Here is an 18553-nt window from a genome sequence, read left to right on the forward strand (position 1 = left end):
TATTTTCACGCAAATTCTTCTGCTAGTTGGGGTTTAGTCCAAATCTGCATCCTTTCCTTCAAGGCTCAGGGGTCCAAGATTATCTTCTGTGTCTGTATTCATTGGTTTCCCTTTTCTTTGTTGAAGAGGGTCTGTGCAATCCTTCTGCCTAGTCCGCCATCTTGCCCCGCCTCCTTTTTTTTTTTTTAAGGAATATTTAATGGCATAATGAACAAGGTAGGAAGCAGACTTTATAGGGCTTTAGGGCAGTTTTAAGTTTAAGTTCTCAGACTATCATAAGAGTCTTGAGGCTAGCACTAGAACTTAACTCATGGAACTGATTCTGTAAAGGGTCAGGCTATGAAGTCCAATTTCCAGGAAGTTAAATTGATTTAAAAGTCCCTGGGTGGTGCAGCAGTTAAGGGTTTAGCTGCTAAGTCCTGAATGATATATATATATATATCATTGAAAACGTTATGGAGTGCAGTTCTACTTTGACACAGTGGCGTGACTAGGGAGCTGCTAAGGTGTGTACCACAACCCTTGACTTGGTCAGAAGGAGTGACCCCAAAATGACCCTAAAGTCTGCAGCATTGGCAGCAGGAGGCTGGCACTGCAGGGAGAAGGAGCGCCAAGGCAGCGGCATGACTAGGGTTAGTGTCACCCATCACTCAGTGCAGTAACTCGTCACCACCACACTCAATCATCCCAGTATCAGGGCGCCGGGTGGGGAGCAGGGGCACCAGCCATTGGAGAAGGGTCTCCACCTTAGCCAATGGTAGAGGGAAGGAGCTGTGGGAAGCCACAGGGGGCAGGAATGAGAGGGCAGAAGGCGTAGCCCTAGGCCCTGAGTGGGCTGAGACAGGGCTGGACATTCCCACCCTCAGGAAGTGGGGGAAGGGAGGTTGGATGGTTGGCCCCACCCATGGGATGACTGTACTGGGTGACACCAACTCTAATGACGCTGTTGCTCTGACGCACATAGGGTTTCCAAGAATTGGAATCAACACAGTGGCCACTGCAACTTGATGTAAGGCAGTTCTGTGGTAGAATTCTCACCTACCATGTGGAAGACCCAGATTCAAACTGCCAGCCAGCGCACCTCTTGGGCTGACTCATCTGTCAAGTGGAGGTTTGTGTTTTTCTGTGATGCTGAATAGGTTTCAAGGGAGCTTCTAATCTAAGGCAAAAAGAAAGGCCTGGCACTCTGCCTCTGAAAATCAGCCAATGAAAACCTTAAGGTTCACAAGGGTTCAATCAGCAACCCATCACAAGAATGACGCAGGACTCAGTGGCCACCATGAGTTGAGGGACTGATTCAAGGGCAGCTAGCAACAATGACTTAATGTAAATAGAGAACTGTTGTTCTTGTTGTTATGTGCCGTGGAGTTGGACCCAACTCATAGAGACCCCTCCTTGGGTTTCTGAGGCAGTATCACTACGGAAGTAGATTGCCCAACCTTCCTTCCAAGGAGTGGCTGGTGGGATTGAACCACCAGCCTTCTTGTTAGCAGTCAAGTGCCTTAGGCACTATGCTACCAGAGCTCCCCAAATAGGTTCCTCTATCTACTGCCAAGCATCTAACTCCTGGCTGGTCACATAAGGTGCTTTAGAATATCAGCTATAGCTTAATGAGTCTTATCATGAAGCAGGAGGGGTGCTTTCCTCATAGAACCAGCTTCCCTAGTCCTCAGCAATCTCTTCCCCTAGGACTGCTCCTGGATGAGGTTAGAAGAAGCATTTTTCTCCACTCCACAGCAGCACGTTCCCAGGCTGCCTCTCTATTTTGGTTCTAGTTTTCATATCCTTGGCAACAGGCTCTTTCTAAGCATTCAATGTCTTCAGTCTTCCAAGATTACAGGTTATATTTCTGGCAGGCACCACAAGAGGGGTGGCCTATCTCCTTGACCAGTGTTCTCTGTCAACATTCTCTGCTGGAGCTGGCACATGGTCAGTTATGAATCAGAGGCTCCACTCCTCCCACTCTGCTCTCTACCCCTCCTCCCCCCACCCCCACTTGGTAGGCATAAGGCTCTGGGGCTGATTGAATGAGGAAAACAAATGAATCAAGGTGTCAATGTAATTCCTGCTAGATTCTGACATTTACCTTCTTCTCCTTTAGGCTTTTCTGATCACACTATCATTTGTCTGGACAACTGAGTCTATTTGTCCTGTCCAAGATCTTTCTTTTCCTACTGAATTATAATGGTTTTGATTAAAATAAATATAATTAAGTACATAGTAAATTCAAGACACAACTAATCACACAGGTTATTTTGTTTGATCCTCATAGTCAAGTTCTGAGGTGTGCTATTGCTCCCAATTTGTTGTTGTTGTTGTCAGGTGTCATCAATCTGGCTCTGACTCATGGCGATCATATGTGCAACAGAAAACACTGCCAGGCCCTGTGCCATCTTCACAATCCTTGCTAACTTGAGCCCATCATTGCAGCCACTGTGTCAATCCGTCTCATTCAGTGTCTTCCCCTTTTTTGCTGACCCTCTACTTTACCAAGTATGATGTCCTTCTCCAAAGAATGGCCAAAGTAGGTGAGATGAAGTCTGGCCATTATTGCTTCCAAGGAGCATTCTTTCTGGCTGCACTTCTTCCAGGAAAGATTTGTTCCTTCTTCTGGCAGTCCATGGTATTTTCAGTATTTTTCACCAACACCACAATTCAGAGACATCAACTCTTCTTCCTTTTTCATTGTCCAGCTGTCACACACATTTGAGGTGATTGAAAATACCATGGCTTGGATCAGGCACATCTTAGTCTTCAAAGTGACATCTTTGCTTCTTAACACTTTAAAGAGGTCTTTTGCAGCAGATTTACCCAGTGCACTATGACATCTGCTTCCATAGATGTTGATTGCGGATCCAAGTAAAATGAAATCCCTGACTTCAATCTAGATAAATAAACCAAAGCTCAGGAAGGAGAAATAACTTGCCCAAAGTTGGGAGAAATGTGTGGAGGTGTTGGTGGAAACAAATGCCACTGAGTTGATTCTGACTCATGACAACCACAGATGTGTTACTCAGCCTTTCTTCTGAGATGCTTCTGGGTGGACTCAAGCACCAACCTTTCTGTTAGTAGCTGGGTGTGTAACTATTAGCACTATCCAAGGAATCCATGAATGGGGAAAGTAGGATTTAAATCTGCATATAACTGACTCCAAAGCCAATGTTCTGTTTTTGTATAATATACTCAATCTCTCTGGTTATGTTTGTGGTTCTCTGAGAAGAAACAGCGCTTAGAAAATATCCTGGTAGCCATATTCTTTGTCCTTCTGGCTCTTAGATTTAGAAAATACTATTTCCTAACAAGTGATAAAGCGTTAGCTTCCAGTCAGTCCCTGGATATCTTATCTCAGGGATTAGTACAATCCACTGTCTGCACATGAGCACAAATCTGTTTCTTCTTCAATAATAATGAATGCTGAAAATGAGCCCCATGCCTGATAGATGTACGATCTCCTGTCTTTTTTGCTAGGGCATGCCAATTCAATTGGCCGTTTTCAGCATGGGTGCACAGGGACTTTCGATTCATTCTGTGTGTTAAATTGTGATGCTGGAATCGTTTTTCTTTTTAAGTCAAGGCAACTGTGGGGAGTTGAATTTTGAACTTAAAGGGATGAAAAGATAAAGTGTAATTTCCGGCTTATAATTATTTTTTAAACTCCTCAGCAGGATGGATTTTTCACTCTTGGCAGGTTCTGTCCTATCAGAAATGTAGGGTTGGCAGCTCCACTCTGAGCTTGTCTAAAGCAACATTGTGAAGAAGCTCCCTCCTACTTTTATTTCTTTGCTCCCCTGGTTCTATTGCTTTCTCTTCCTCTGCTCCAGACACCCTGGGCTCACACCACTGGCACAGCATGGACTTGGAATTTACCAGAACTGATTCTGGATCTGGGCCCTGCCAATTAAAAGCTGAGTGAACTTAAAGAAGTCCCTTATCCAACTCATTTTCTTGTTTGTAACCAGGCATGATGACCAAATCAGTTGCTATCAAAACCAGCAACAACAACAACAACAACAAAAACAAGCTCACTGCCATAGAGTCGATTCCGACTCCTAACCCTATTGGGTTTCCCAGTCAGTAAATCCCCGTGGAAGTAGATTGCCCTATCTTTCTTCCATGGAGTGGCTGGTGGGTTTGAACCACAAACCCTCTGGTTAGCAAAGGAGACTTCAATTCATGGCAACCTCATATGTGGCAAAGTAAAACCATGCTCCCTAATGTTTTCAGAGGCTGATTTTTTTGGAACTAGAACACAGGTCTTTCTTCTGATCCACGTCTGGGTGAACTTGACTCTTCAACATTTCAGTTAACAGCTGAATGTGTTAACCATTTGTACCACCCAGTGCTCCTGGCAAGATAAGCCTGTAATGTAAAGTGATATCAATGTCTGCCTGGGTAATGAAAATGGTGCTAATATGCTATATTTGCTGGAATGTGCATAAAAATATAATCTTTTCCCCATAAAAATCAACCTCCTCTCACTCCATTTCTTTTTATGTTAGTAGTTATTTAAATGACAAACATGACACTTAGACATGGTATCTTTTTAAGTGCAAAGGGCTGTCCATGGAAAAGTGAATCTTCTTTCTGTTCCAAACACAGTTTCTTGGGTAATTCTCCAGATGTTTCTATGTCTATGCAAGCATATAAATATAAAAGTGGATATAGTATATACCCTTTTTTATTTTACACAAATGGGTTCATTTTCTATATACTATTCTGCTGTTTGCTTTGATTTTTTTTTTAACAGCAATTTAGGAGATATTTTCATGTCTGCATCTCATTCTTTTAACAACCATATAAAACCTCTCTGTTTGAATGCATCATAATGTATTTAACCAGTCTCCTACTGATACCAATTTAGGTTGTTTCAAAAACTTTGCTACTACAAAGAATGCAGCAAAGAATATTTTTGTGCTTCTAACTTTCTATTGTAATTGTTGTTGTTAGCTGTCATTAGTCAGTTCCGACTCATTAGGATGGAACAAAACCCTGGTGCTGTGCCATCCTCACAATCCTTGCTATGCTTGAACCCATTGTTGCAGTCACTGGGTCAATCCATCTCATCAAGGGTCTTTCTTTTATTTGTTGACCTTCTGCATTACCAAGCATGATGTTCGTCTCCAGGGACTGATCCCCCCTGATAACATGTGCAAAGTATGTGAGACAAAGTCTCACCATCCTAGCTTTTATGGAGCATTCTGGTTGTCCTTCCTCCAAGACAGGTTCATTCTTTCTTGTGGCAATCCATGGTATATTCAATATTCTTTACCAGTGCCATAATTCAAAGGCACATCAATTCTTATTCAGTCTTTCTTACTCATTGTTCAGCTTCTGCAGGCATAAGAGGCAATTTAAAATACCATGACTTGGGTCAGGCACACCTTAGTCCTCAAACAGACATATTTGCTTTTTAATACTTTACAGAGATCTTTTGCAGTAGATTTACAAATGCAATATGTCGTTTGATTTCTTGACAGCTGCTTCCATGGGCATTGATTCTGAATCCAAGTAAAATGAAATCCTTGATAACTTCACTATGTTCTCTGTTTATCATGATTTGCTTATTGGTCCAGTTTTGAGGAGTTTTGTTTTCATTATGTTGAGATGTAATCTATACTGAAGGCCGTAGTCTTTGATCATCATCAATAAATGTCTTCTTCACATTCAGCAAGCAAAGTTGTGTCATCTGCATAAAGCAGGTTGCAATTAGTCATCCTCTAGTCCTGATGCTGTGTTCTTCTCCATATAGTCCAGCTTCTCAGATTATTTGCTCAACACACAGATTGAATAAGTATGATGAAAGGATACAACTCTGACACACACCTTTCCTGATTTTAAACCATGCAGCATTCTCTTGTTCTGTTACAGCACTGCCTCCTGGTCTATGTACAAGTTACTCAGAGCACAATTAAGTATTCTGGAATTCCTATTCTTTATTATGTTATCCATAATTTATAATGATCCAGATAATCAAACACCTTTGTTTAGTCAATAAAACACAGGTTGTGGTAGTTAAGTTATGTGTCAACTTGGCTGGGCCTGGTTTTGAGTGGCTGGGCAGGTGGATGTAGTTATTCCCCATGATGAGACTAGTAATCAAAATCAACTCCATGGTAGCCTCTTCTGAAGCAGCTGATAGCTGCCTTAGGGATGTGGTCTGCTTCCAGTACATAAGACAGCTTTGAAAATGGTCTCTGAGATTTTTGGCATGCTTAGACCCTGCCTGTAGCCTAGTCTTCATTCAGCAGCCTGCCATGTGGTCTGCTGATCTTAGAATTGTTCCTGGACTTGAACCAGTGGCCTGCCATGTTGTTTGATAATCTTAGGACCATGCTATTTTATTTGTTGACCTTGGGTTTGTCAGTCTCAGCAGCGAGGAGCTGCCTGAGCTAAGAGACACCTCCAACTTTAGTGGGCCAGGAGCAAGAGGCAGAGCTAAAGCCCAAGGTCAAGGGGCTTTCACCCAGCCCCTAGAACTGGCACTGTGAATTTGGACTTCTAGCCTTCTAAACTGTAAGAGAATAAACCCCTGTTTATTAAAGCTACCCATTTGTGGTATTTTCTGTTAGAGTGGCACTAGAGGACACAGGTAAACATCTTTCTGGTATTCTCTGCTTTCAGCCAAGATCCATCTGATTTCAGCAGTGATAGTCATCATTCCATGTTCTCTTCCGAAATTCTCTGGCTTGAATTTCTGGCACATTCCCTGTCAATGTACTGCTGCAACTGTTTCTGAATTATCTTCAGAAATATTTTACTTGCATATAATATTAACAATATTATTCAATAATTTCTGCATTCTATTGGATCACCTCTCTTGGGCATGGGCACAAATATGGATCTCTTCTAGTCAATTGGCAATATAGCTGTCTTCCAAATTTCTTGATACAGATGAGTAAATACTTCCAGGCTTGCATCTGTTTACTGAAACATCTAAAGTGGTAGTCAATCAATTCCTGGAGCCTTGTTTTTTACCAGTGCCTCCACTGCAACTTGGAATTCTTCCAGCATCACCATTGGTCATATGCTATCTCCTGAATTCAATGTGTCATCTATTCTTGAGATGGTCATTAAATTCAGATAGGATATACTTAAGGTTGTACTTTGGCTCTCATGGGCTTGTTTTAATTTTCTTCAGTTTCATTTTGAACTTGCATATGAGAAATTGATGGTTTATTCTGCCATCAGCTTCTGCCTTATTCTTAGTAATGATATCAAGCTTCTCCATCATCTCTTTCCACAGATGTGGTCAATTTGCTTTCTGTATATTCCATGGGCTGAGATTCATTTGTATAAACACTGTCCTAGTTGTTGAATAAAAGGTATTTCCAAAGAATAGATTGTTGGTCTTGCAAAATTCTATCATGTGATCTCCAGCAGTGCTTCTATCACAACAGCCCTATTTTCCAATTACTGATTCTTCCTCTTTGTTTCTAATTTTTGCATTCCAATCACCAGTAATTATCAATGCTTCTTGAGTGTATGTTTGATCAGTTTCAGAGTGCAGAAGTTGGCAAAAATCTTCAATTTCTTTATCTTTGGCATTCGTAGTTGGTGTGCAAATTTGAATAATAGTCATATTAACTGATCTTCTTTGTTGTGATTGTTGTTCAGTGACCTCAATTTGATTCCAACTCATACTGCCTAAACAACAGAATGAATCACTACCTGGTCCTGTGCCATCACCATGATGGTTTTATATTTGAGCCCATTGTTGCAGCCACTGTTGTTGTTGTTGTTGTTGTTATGTGCCGTCGAGTCAGCCCTGACTCATAGCGACCCCTCCTTGGGTTTCCGAGGCAGTATCACTACGGAAGTAGGATTGCCCAACCTTCCTTCCGAGGAGTGGCTGGTGGGTTTGAACCACCAGCCGTCTGGTTAGCAGGCAAGTGTCTTGGCCACTATGCTACCAGAGCTCCTATGCCAGTCCATCTCCTTGAAGGTCTTCCTCTTTTTTACTCATCCTCTACTTTACCAAACAAGATGTCCTTGTAGGCATATGGATATTATCCTATCACAAACTTCAGGATAGATCTTGCACTGTTCTTTGATTTGTCATTCCCAGCATAGTAGATCAATGATAGTCCAATTCAAAATGGCCAATACCAGTCCATTTCATCTCACAAATGTCTAGGATATCAATCCTCAAGCATTCCATTTCATTTCTGACAACTTCCAGGTTTTCTAGATTCATGCTTTGTACATTCCTGTACTGATTATAAATGGATATTTGCAACTGTTTCTTTTCATTTTGAATTGTGCAACAACAGCAGAGGATGCTCCTGAATGTTGTACTCCATGTAAGGTAGACTCTACTTTGAGGAGCCAGTCTTCCTTTGTCCAAATTTGAGTGTCTTCCAACCTGACAGGCTGGTCTTCTGGCACTATTCCAGACAATGTTCTGCTGCTATTCATGAGGTTTTCACTGGCCAGCTTTTTTAGGAGTACATCGCCAGGTCCTTCTTCCCAGTCTGTCTTAATCTGGAAGTTTCACTGAAACCTGTCTGCCTTGGGTGACCCTGATGGTATTTGAAATACTGGTGGTATAACTTCCAGCATCACAGCAACACACAAACCATCACAGTACAACAAAGTGACTGATGAGTAGTGGCTTTCTCCTGTTAATATGGCCAAATTGCCCTTTCATTCACCCTCAATACCATACCTGTATCTATGTGTAACTTTTCTAATAAAAAGTATTTCTGATACATTAATCTTTAACCAGTTGGGATTAAAAAAATGGTATCTCACTGCAATAAAAATTTCATTTCTTTAGTTACGACTAATCTTAAGTATTTTATCCTTTTTCCTTTTCTTTTTTAGGGGAATTGTTTTTCTTTTTATATGTATGAGCTGCCCACTCATGTGCTTCATTTTTCCAGTGAGTTGCTTGTTTTTCTCTTGTTAACATATAAAACTCTGGATATAAAGGAATTCACTTTTTGTCTGTGATACCTCAAGCCAAACCCATTACTGCCAAGTTGATTCCAACTCATAGCAACCCTGTAGGGCAGAATAGAACTGTCCCATAGGGTTTCTGAAGCTGTAAATATTTATGGAAACAGACGGCCACATCTTTTTCCTGTGGGTTTGAACTGCTGACCTTTCAGGTAACAGCCAACCACTTTAACCACTGTGCTACCAGGGCTCCTTTTAGTTGGGGATATGTATTATAAATTTTTCTCTAATTTGTTTTTTGTCTTCTTCTTCTGCTTGCTTCACCTGTGGGTTTTGACACGGAAAAGTTTAAAATGTTTATCAAGTGAAATCTATGGATCGTGGTTGTTAGGTCGTACATAGAATGTCACTACTTCAAGATCATAGTTAAATATTCCACCTTTTCTCCTAGTGGTTTCGTTCTCTAAATTTAAATCTTTGATCAATCAGGAATTTATTGTTGGTGGAATTGAAATTCAGCTTTCATTTTTCGTAAGTAGCTGGTTGTCTCAATACCATTATTGTGTTTACCTCAGAAATGGGATTGTGTCCGTTTCTGGATTCTTTATTTTTTCCCATTGACCTGCTTTTCTGCACTTGTGGCCATGTCACAGTTTTTAAATTACTGGAGCCATTCCACTAATTTAGGCCCATCCCCAGCATTTATTGTGCTTCTTCTATGAATTTCCTGGCTATTTTTTATATTAATTTCTCCTTAAGAACTTCAGAATTAGCTTGCAAGTCTTCCCTTAAAAAAAAAAAATCTGTTAATATTTTGATTGGGATTAAGACACAACTATGTATTAATTTAGAAAGAATTGTGTTATTAATGTTGATTGTCCCATATCAATTTTTTTCTGAGATGCAATATACTATTTTAATCTGTATAGAGTCTAGATTTCTTTTTATTTTAGGGAAATTTCCTTCTCCAGTATTCTTAAATATGTTTTATCTTCTACTTGTTCTGTTCTCTTTTGCTTTTCCTGGCACTGATTCAAAAACTGGTCTCTTTACTTAGTCTTTCTTCCATACTAATGATTTATTTTCTAATTGGTTTTATCTCATCATTTATTAATATTTTTTATTTATAGTTTTTCAAGTTTTCCCTCCACATATCTGTCTTTTTAATTTGTATCTGTTTCATATTTTATTTTGAAGCTGGCTTTCATTTTTTTTTTGGTTTCATTTCTTTTTTCAGTTTCTCTCCTGAGCTTTTCCTGTTCACTATTAATGAATTATCTTGTCCCATCATCCCTTCCTTGTTCTCTTTCACCTCTCTCTTGAGCTCTTCCTTCAAGAGCCTATATTTCCTTCAATTTAGTTGATGTGTGTGGACCAGTGTTTGCTTGATATTTTCATATTTGGTGAGATAATCATTTTTCAAAACAATTATTTTGGAAACCAGTTTTCATCTATACTTGTGTTTGATTATTTCCTTTCTCCTTTTGTTATTCTCTCAGTATAGATTTCATGGTGGTTTGTTCTAGATAATTACTCACCCTTGCATGGGGGCCAATCTATGTTCTCTGTTTACTAGAGAAAAGCATTGGCAGGAGTGGGAGGAGTAAGGTGGGCTGGGAGGCAGCTTCAATTCAGGTGTGCTGTGTAACAATGCCTTGTCACTCAGCCTCCTCTTACACCTATCCAGCTTATGGTGTTGTCCCTTCAAGTCAATTATCAGATAAGAATGATGTACAATGAAACCCTCTAAATAACAAGTGTTCTCTGTAGTGATTTATCTTTTTTCAGTTGACTTTGATCAAGAACTACAAATCTGTTGCCACCTGTTTTCTCTCCTACTTCTGCCGTATTTCTCATCTCTTTCAGACATGGCTTACTTGTGAGGTGCTTCCTTACATACTATGTCTTCTACCATTCTGTAATGTGAAATGGGTTCAGGCATGCTCCCAGGACTCTTTCATACCTGTAGGCAATGAAAGTTTGAATCAGCCATCATGAGTAGATGGGGCTTTGTGTCAACCACTTTCAGAAAATTTTTATATGTTATCTCTAAAGGTATGCATTTTTTTCTTGGAAACTAGTTTTTCTTAATAGTTTTCGTTTGGGGTTTATTGGATGTCTTATTTTCTAGTTTTGTTGAAGATTGGGGTTTCTTTTCTGTTCCTCCCCCTTTTTATAGTTCTTAATTGACTTCAAGGAGGGGAAGAGGGTAAAATGGCCTTTACGCTAACATTTTGAAACAGAACTCCTTAAAATCTAGCTATAGGTTTTAAAATAAAAATAAAAAATATCAACTTTTGCACTTTCCATTGTCTTTTAGTTAGTGTGTATTGACAGCTGGTGTGATCTTCAAAACAGCAATCTTTTGAATAGCTATTATATTCCTATCATACACTCAAACATTTGTTTTTAATGATTATAAATATATATACATAACATTTACCAAGTCCAGATTTTTTACATGTACAACTTAGTGACACTAAGTGCATTACTTATTCTGTGCAACCATCACAAATCTACACTGCCAAATTTTCCATTTGTGATGGAAAATAAACAGAAACTCAATGCTTCCTAAACAGCTGAGCTTCAGAGCAGAGGAGAGCTGTTGTTTCTGCTTGCCCAGAGTCCTTCCTTTTTGCTCTGGTAGTGGTGTTTGGCTTTTTCTTTGGGAAAGTATCCCTTCCTTCCCTCTTGCCATATGCTTCTGGTGTCATGTCAATCCTTCTCCTCTCCCCTTCCCATCAGGGAAAGTGGGCACATGATCTAAGGCAAGCTATCAGACTTGCCTCTCCTGGAAATTACAGTCCAGAAGGCCATCACAAAACACAGATGGCAGCTATTGGCTGACCCTGGAGACTATCCATCAGTCACTGCTACTAAGACCTTAGAAGTATATTGCTTCTGTCACTCCCATGGCCAGGTCCTATGATAATTTATTTGATTCTGTGAGCTATTTGTATCCTTTCAATGAATTCCCTTCTTTTATTTATGTGCAGAGAGTAGATTTCTGTTGCCTGGTATCAAGTATCCCAATTAATACATTCATGGATATTATGCAATCTTCTCTGGTGGCACAACAGTTAGGTGCTCAGCTGCTAACCTAAAGACTGGTGGTTTGAACCCACCCAGTGGGTCTGTGGGAGAAAGACTTGGTGATCTCCTCCCATAGTATTATAGCCAAGAAAACTCCATGGAGCAATTTTACTGTCACACGGAGTTGCTATGGTTCTGAGTAGAGTCTACGGCACCCAACAACAACATGCAATCTCCTCAAGGCAAGCTGCTGGAAAATGGTAGAGCTGGGATTTGAACCCAGGTTTGCTGATTCTCAGTTGTGTGACCTTTCTTCTACTCAACACGTAGGGTGAACGAAATACACAATTACTGTGTCATAACCGGGACTGAAATAGGTATAGCTTAAACATTATTTCAAGATAGTCTGTGAGCACTGAGAAGCAAAAGTTGGGCCTTTGTCAGGGTGGAGCAGGCAGAAAGGGGACAGTCAAAACTGCAGAGACTGAGGGAATATTCAGCAAGAGCATAGTAGCCAAGGAGTGAGACAGAATTAATAAGTAGTTTAAACAAGAGATAGCATCTGGAGTGAGTGTATTGGGTGGGCAGTGCAAACAGTTAACACACTCAGCTATTAACCAAAAGGTGGGAGGTTCCAGTCTACTCAGAAGTGCTTCAGAAGAAAAGTCTGGCAAATTTCTGAAAAATCAACCATTGAAAACCTTACAGATCATAGTTCTACTCTGACATAAATGGCTTCACCAATGGCAACTGATTTTTGTTTTTTTGTTATGTTTTGTTTTTGATAAAATGCTATATCAGTGATTTAAAGCCACCAGCTGCTCTGTGGAGAAAGATGTGGTAATCTGCTTCTTTAAAGATCACAGCCTTGACCAGAGAGATATGTATCCTTTAGAACAACCAATCATATGAGATCAAAAGGGCAGCATTTGCCCAAAGAGAAACCTCAGAAGTTAGGAATGTATAGGAAAGAAGGATAAATGGAAATGGTAAACACAGGGAGGAAGTGGGAACAGTGCTGAAAACATTGTGGGGATTGCAATCAGTGTCATGAATCAAAATGTCTATGAATTGTTAAATGGGAAACCAATTTGCTCTGTAAACCTTCACCTAAATCACAATAAAAAGTTAAATAAACAAATAACTAAATATTACAGCCTTGAAAGCCCTATGGGACACTTCTGCTCTGTTCTATAGGGTCACTATGCATGGAAATTACCCAACAGTAACGGGTTTGGTGAACGGGTAAAGGGTGAGGGGGAGTAACTCTTCAGGTGGGCATGAATGTCTATTGGGCAACAGGCAGGAAGGCAGTTGTCATCAGGGCTCTGTAAAGGCCCCAGAGCCTCTGCTCCGGGCCTGCAGTACAAGGGCAGAACTTGATTCATCTGTGTAGTTTACTGACCAGGAGCAGCAGGAGAACAGGAGTTGCGAGTTATACACACACCTGGGTTTGAACTCTAGATGCAGAAATGATTCACTGATTTTGGCAAGTTCTTTCACCTCTCTACATCTCAGTTTTCTCATCCATAAATTGGGGATAATTGTATCTACCTCATATGGCTGTTGGAGATCAGAGTGGAAACATGGAAACTGAGTGCCCTACCTGACAGTTTACAGGAGCTCAATGGAAGATTGTTGTTGTTAGGTGTCATTGAGTTGGTTTTGACTCAGAGACTGTATGTACAACAGAACAAAACACTGCCTGGTCCTGTGCCATCCTCACAATCATTGCTATGCTTGAGCCCATTGTTGCAGCCACTGCGTCAATCCATGTCATTGGGGATCTTCCCCTTTTTTGCTGACCCTCTACTTTACCAAGCATGATCTCCTTCTCCAAGGAGTGGGCCCTCATGATAATATGATCAAAGTATGAGGTATGAAATCTCTCCATTTTCACTTCTGAGGAGCATTCTGGCTGTACTTATTCCAAAACAGATTTTTTTTCACTCTTCTGACAGTCCATTGTATATTCAGTATTCTTCACCAACACCATAATTCAAATGAATCAATTCTTCTGCAGTCTTCCTTATTCACTGTCCAGCTTTCACGTGCATATGGAGTTATTGAAAAGACAATGGCTTGGGACAGGCACACTTTAATCTTCAAAGTGACAATGAAAAATAGTTATTATAGTCATTTGAACAGAGCAAGGGGATATTGCATGGTTTAAAATCAGGAAAGGTGTGTGCCAAGTTGTATGCTTTCACCATACTTACTCAATCCTTATGCTAAGCAAATAGTCCAAGAAGCTGGACTATATGAGGAAGAACATGGCATCAGGATTGAAGGAAGGCTCATTAAGAATCTGTAATATGCAGATGACAGAACCTTGTTTGGTGAAAATAAGGAAGATTTGAAGCATTTACTAATGAAGATCAAAGACTACAGCCTTCAGCATAGATTACATCTCAAAATAAAGAAAGCAAAAATGCTCACAACTGGACCAATAAGCAACATCATGATAAATGAGAAAAGATTGATGTTGTCAAGGGTTTCATTTTGCTTGGATCCACAATCAACACCTATGGAAGCAGTAGTCAAATCCAATGACATACTGCATTGGGAAAATCTGCTGCAAAAAACTTCTTTAAAGTGTTCAAGAGTAAAGATGTCACTTTGAAGACTAGGTGTGCCTGACCCAAGGCATGGTATTTTCAATAGCCTCATATACATATCAGAGCTGGGCAGTGAATTAGGAAGACCACAGAAGAATTGATACTTTTGAATTGTGTGCTGGCAAAGAATATTGAATATACCATGGACCTCTAGAAGAATGACAAATGTCTTGGAGGAAGTACACCTGGAATATTCCTTAGATGTAAGAATAGCCAGACTTTTTCTCTCATACTTTGGCCATGTTGTTAGAAGGGACCAATCTCTGGGAAAGGCTATCATGCTTGGTAGAGGGTCAGTGAAAGTAAAGTAGTGGGGAAGACCCTTAATGAGATGGATTGACACAGTGACTACAACGATGAGCTCAAGTGTGGCAACAATTGTGAGGATGGCATAGGACCAGGCAATGCTCTCTGTTGTACATAGGGTCACTATGAGTTGAAACCAATTCAATGGCATCTAACAAAAACAACAACACATATCTCAATTTCCAGCCTCTTCCCATCACAATTCATCCTCTGCAATTGGCCAGTTCTCTGTTTATATACAAACTGGCCATGCCAGTTGGCTCAAACATCTGTCCACCCATTCCAGGATGTCCCTGCTTGTCTTCAGGCCTTACTACCCACCTCCTTTTTTTCCAATCACATGAAATTATTTCCAGAGTCTGTAATTTCAAGTTACCTAGCTGCTGTATATGATGTTCCCTATGCCTAACTGCCCTGTTCTTTTTCCCGCTTGAACCACCTCTATTCCTCCACCAGCCCCCTCTCACCTGTCACATCCTACAAGAACCTACTCCTCCTGTCCCCTCACAGGGAGGTAGATGTGTTCTCTTCTGGCTGCTTGGAATGTGGCCATTTGCACATGTCTTTACTGCAACAATATGAAACTTTGAAAGACCATGGAATAATACCCACTTTAGCATTTGTTCATCCAAAGGAAAGATCACTTCTTGAGAACCCACTATGTGCTCAGGTACTTTCATACACCTCTTATTTATCCCCACAGTAGTGCTATTGGGTGGTGGCATTATCTGTACTTTGCAGCTAAAGACACAGAGACACAGAGGGATTAAGTACTTGTTCAAGATTACACAGCCCACCAGTGGTGAATCCAGATTCTTCCTGATTCCAGAGCCTATGCTTCATTCGGCATCTGAGAAGCATGAAATGAGCAAGGTGACCAGACTTGTTCAAATTCCAAGCAGAAGCAATGATAGTAATAATATAAACCACATTGTAGTTAGCTTTCCTTGATTCAAGTATATATATGATTTTTAATATGCTTTATGAAATAATGAAAATTAATCCGAGACAAATGCCATCATACTTTTGGCTTGGAACCACTGAGAATGCATGTACCCATGTCTGTGCTGCAAATGGTTAATGTGCTTATCTGCAACTGAAAAGTTGGCTGTTCAAGTTCACCCAGAGGCACCTCAGAAGAAAGCACCAGCCATCTGCTTCTGAAAAATGAGCTACTGAAAACCCTATGGGTCACAGTTCTACTTGGACACAAATGGGGCTGATGCAACATAATTGACTCCAAAGAAAACTGGTAGTGGAATAGGGCCTGTCCAATACATGTAGTTCTAAGGAATAATTAAAGCCAAGTGTGTTGAGTGCCCTAGCCATATTGGCAGTATCCTGCACTGTTCTTTCTCTGTGTTCCATTAGGAAACTTTTTCTCTATGCTTTTCTTGAAGAATGTGCTCATCATCAAAGCACTCAGCTGAGACTGAACCTACTCAGTGGATGGGGTCATCCATTTCTCCATTTTTTTTTTTTTAATCTATTACTTTTGTTTGTTTGTTTTCCATTCAACAATTCATACACATTTTTTTTTGGGAAGTTCACTGCAATCCCCACACTGTAGCAGCATTTTTCCCACTACCTCCCTCCTTTTCTATCTCTTCCTGCTGTCTTAGCTTTATCCCAGGAAAATGCTGCCCTTTCGGTCTCATATGATTGATTGTTTTAATGAGTGCATACTTTCTTGGTATTATTTACCATATGGGCCTATTGTTTGGCTGAAAGTTCAGTGATGGAGGTGAGTTTAGTTCCAGGTTTGAAGGATGTTCAAGGGCCATAGTCTTGGGGTTCTACCACTTTTCATCAGACTGTAAGCCTGCTCTTTTTTATAATTTTGAGTTCTGTTCCACGTTTCTCTCCCCCTTTATCTGGAACCTCCTATTGTCATCCCTCTCAGAGCAGTCAGCAGTGGTAGCCAGGCACCATTTAGTGCTTCTGGTCTCAGGGTCAGGGAGGCTGGGTTTCACATGGTTCATTAGTCCTGTGGATTGTTTCCTGCATCTTTGTTTTCCTTCACTCTTCTTTGTTCCTGAGGGGGAGAGATCAATAGTTGCACCTCAGATGGCAACGAGCTTTTAAGATCCCAGTGGCTACTCCCCAATGTAGGATATAGAACATTTTCTTTGTGGACTATGTTATGCCAATTGATCTTAGAGTCCCCTGAGTCCATAGTTCTGAGCGTCCATGCCCAGTGACTCATTCCGTCAAAGGATATGGTTGTGACTAAGAAGTTTTTGTAACTTTGCCCTATGTATACTCTACTATATTCATGGAAGTATTTGCAGCACATATAAATATATATGTAGAAATATCATCTGTCAAACCTATATATATCCGTGGGGATAGTCCCATTTGCCTTCCTGCCCTGTTTGGCTTGAGTATCTATATATTTATCCACTTGTAGGTTATTAATGTTGTTGTAGGGTTGTGTATGTAATTGTATTTATCTCTGTTGCCTTTAACTCTTGTGCTCCTCCCTGTGTTTTTGATGCCATTATCATTTTGGTGCTGTCATTCCACTTATAGTGTATTGCCTTTCCCTTTACCCAAGCTAGTATATGTCTACCCTCTAGTTAGTGATTTACCCTCCCTTCTCCAGAAGCCCTGGGTAACCTTCAAAGAATGATTCTTTCTGTAAGAAAAACTTTTCTTGATTTTTTTAAAGTAGTGGTCTTATACAATATTTGTCCTTTAGTAATTGACCAATTGTACTCAGCATAAGTTCCTCTAAGTTCATCTATGTTATGTGATATTTCACAGATTCATCCTTATTCTTTAACATTGCATAGTATTCCATTGTGTATATACTATAATTTACTTATCCATTCATCTGTTGATGAGTGCTTAGATTGTTTCCAGTTTTTTTTTTTTTTTTTGTAAATAATGGGAGCTCTGGTAGCATAGTGCCTAACACGCTTGACTGCTAACCAGAAGGCTGGTGGTTCAAACCCACCAGCCACTCCTCGGAAGGAAGATAGGGCTACTTCCATAGTGATACTGCCTCGGAAACCCAAGGAGGGGTTGCTATGAGTCGGGGCCGACTTGACAGCACATAATAACAACAATTGTAAATAATGCTGAAATGATCATAGGTATGCATATATCTGTTTGTGTCATGGCTCTTATTTCTTGAGGATATATACCTAGTAGTGGAATTACTGGATCATATGGTGTTTCTATATCCAACTTGTTAAGGAAGTGCCATACTGCTTTCCACAGTGGTTGTACCATTTTGTAGTTCCACCAGCAGTGTATGAAGATTCCAGTCTGTTCATACCCTCACCAGCATTTGTTGTTTTGTGTCTTATTGAACATTGCTATTCATACTGGAATGAGGTGATCTCTTATCAGTGTTTTGATTTGCATCTATCTAATGGGCAATGGTTGTGAGCATTTCTTCATCGTTGTTTTGGTTATCTAGTGCTGCTGACAGGAATATACTACAAATGGGATGGCTTTAACAAACAGGAGTTTATTCTTACAATTTGGAGGCATTAAGTCCAAGTTAAAGTGCCAGGCTCTAGCAGCTTGGTGAAAGCTCCTCAACTTTGGGCTTCATTCAGCTCGGCCTCCTGCTCCCAACCCACTGGAGCTAAAGACTTTTTGATATAATGTTGGATTCTATAGGCAAATATTTTGTTCGGAATGTTTGTGTCTATGCTCATGAAGGATTGTTGTTGTTGTTCAGTGCT

This window comes from Orycteropus afer, unplaced genomic scaffold (genome assembly GCF_000298275.1).
Source record: "Orycteropus afer afer isolate SDZICR_OR568_19922 unplaced genomic scaffold, OryAfe1.0 scaffold00036, whole genome shotgun sequence".
NCBI classification, from domain to species: Eukaryota; Metazoa; Chordata; class Mammalia; order Tubulidentata; family Orycteropodidae; genus Orycteropus; species Orycteropus afer.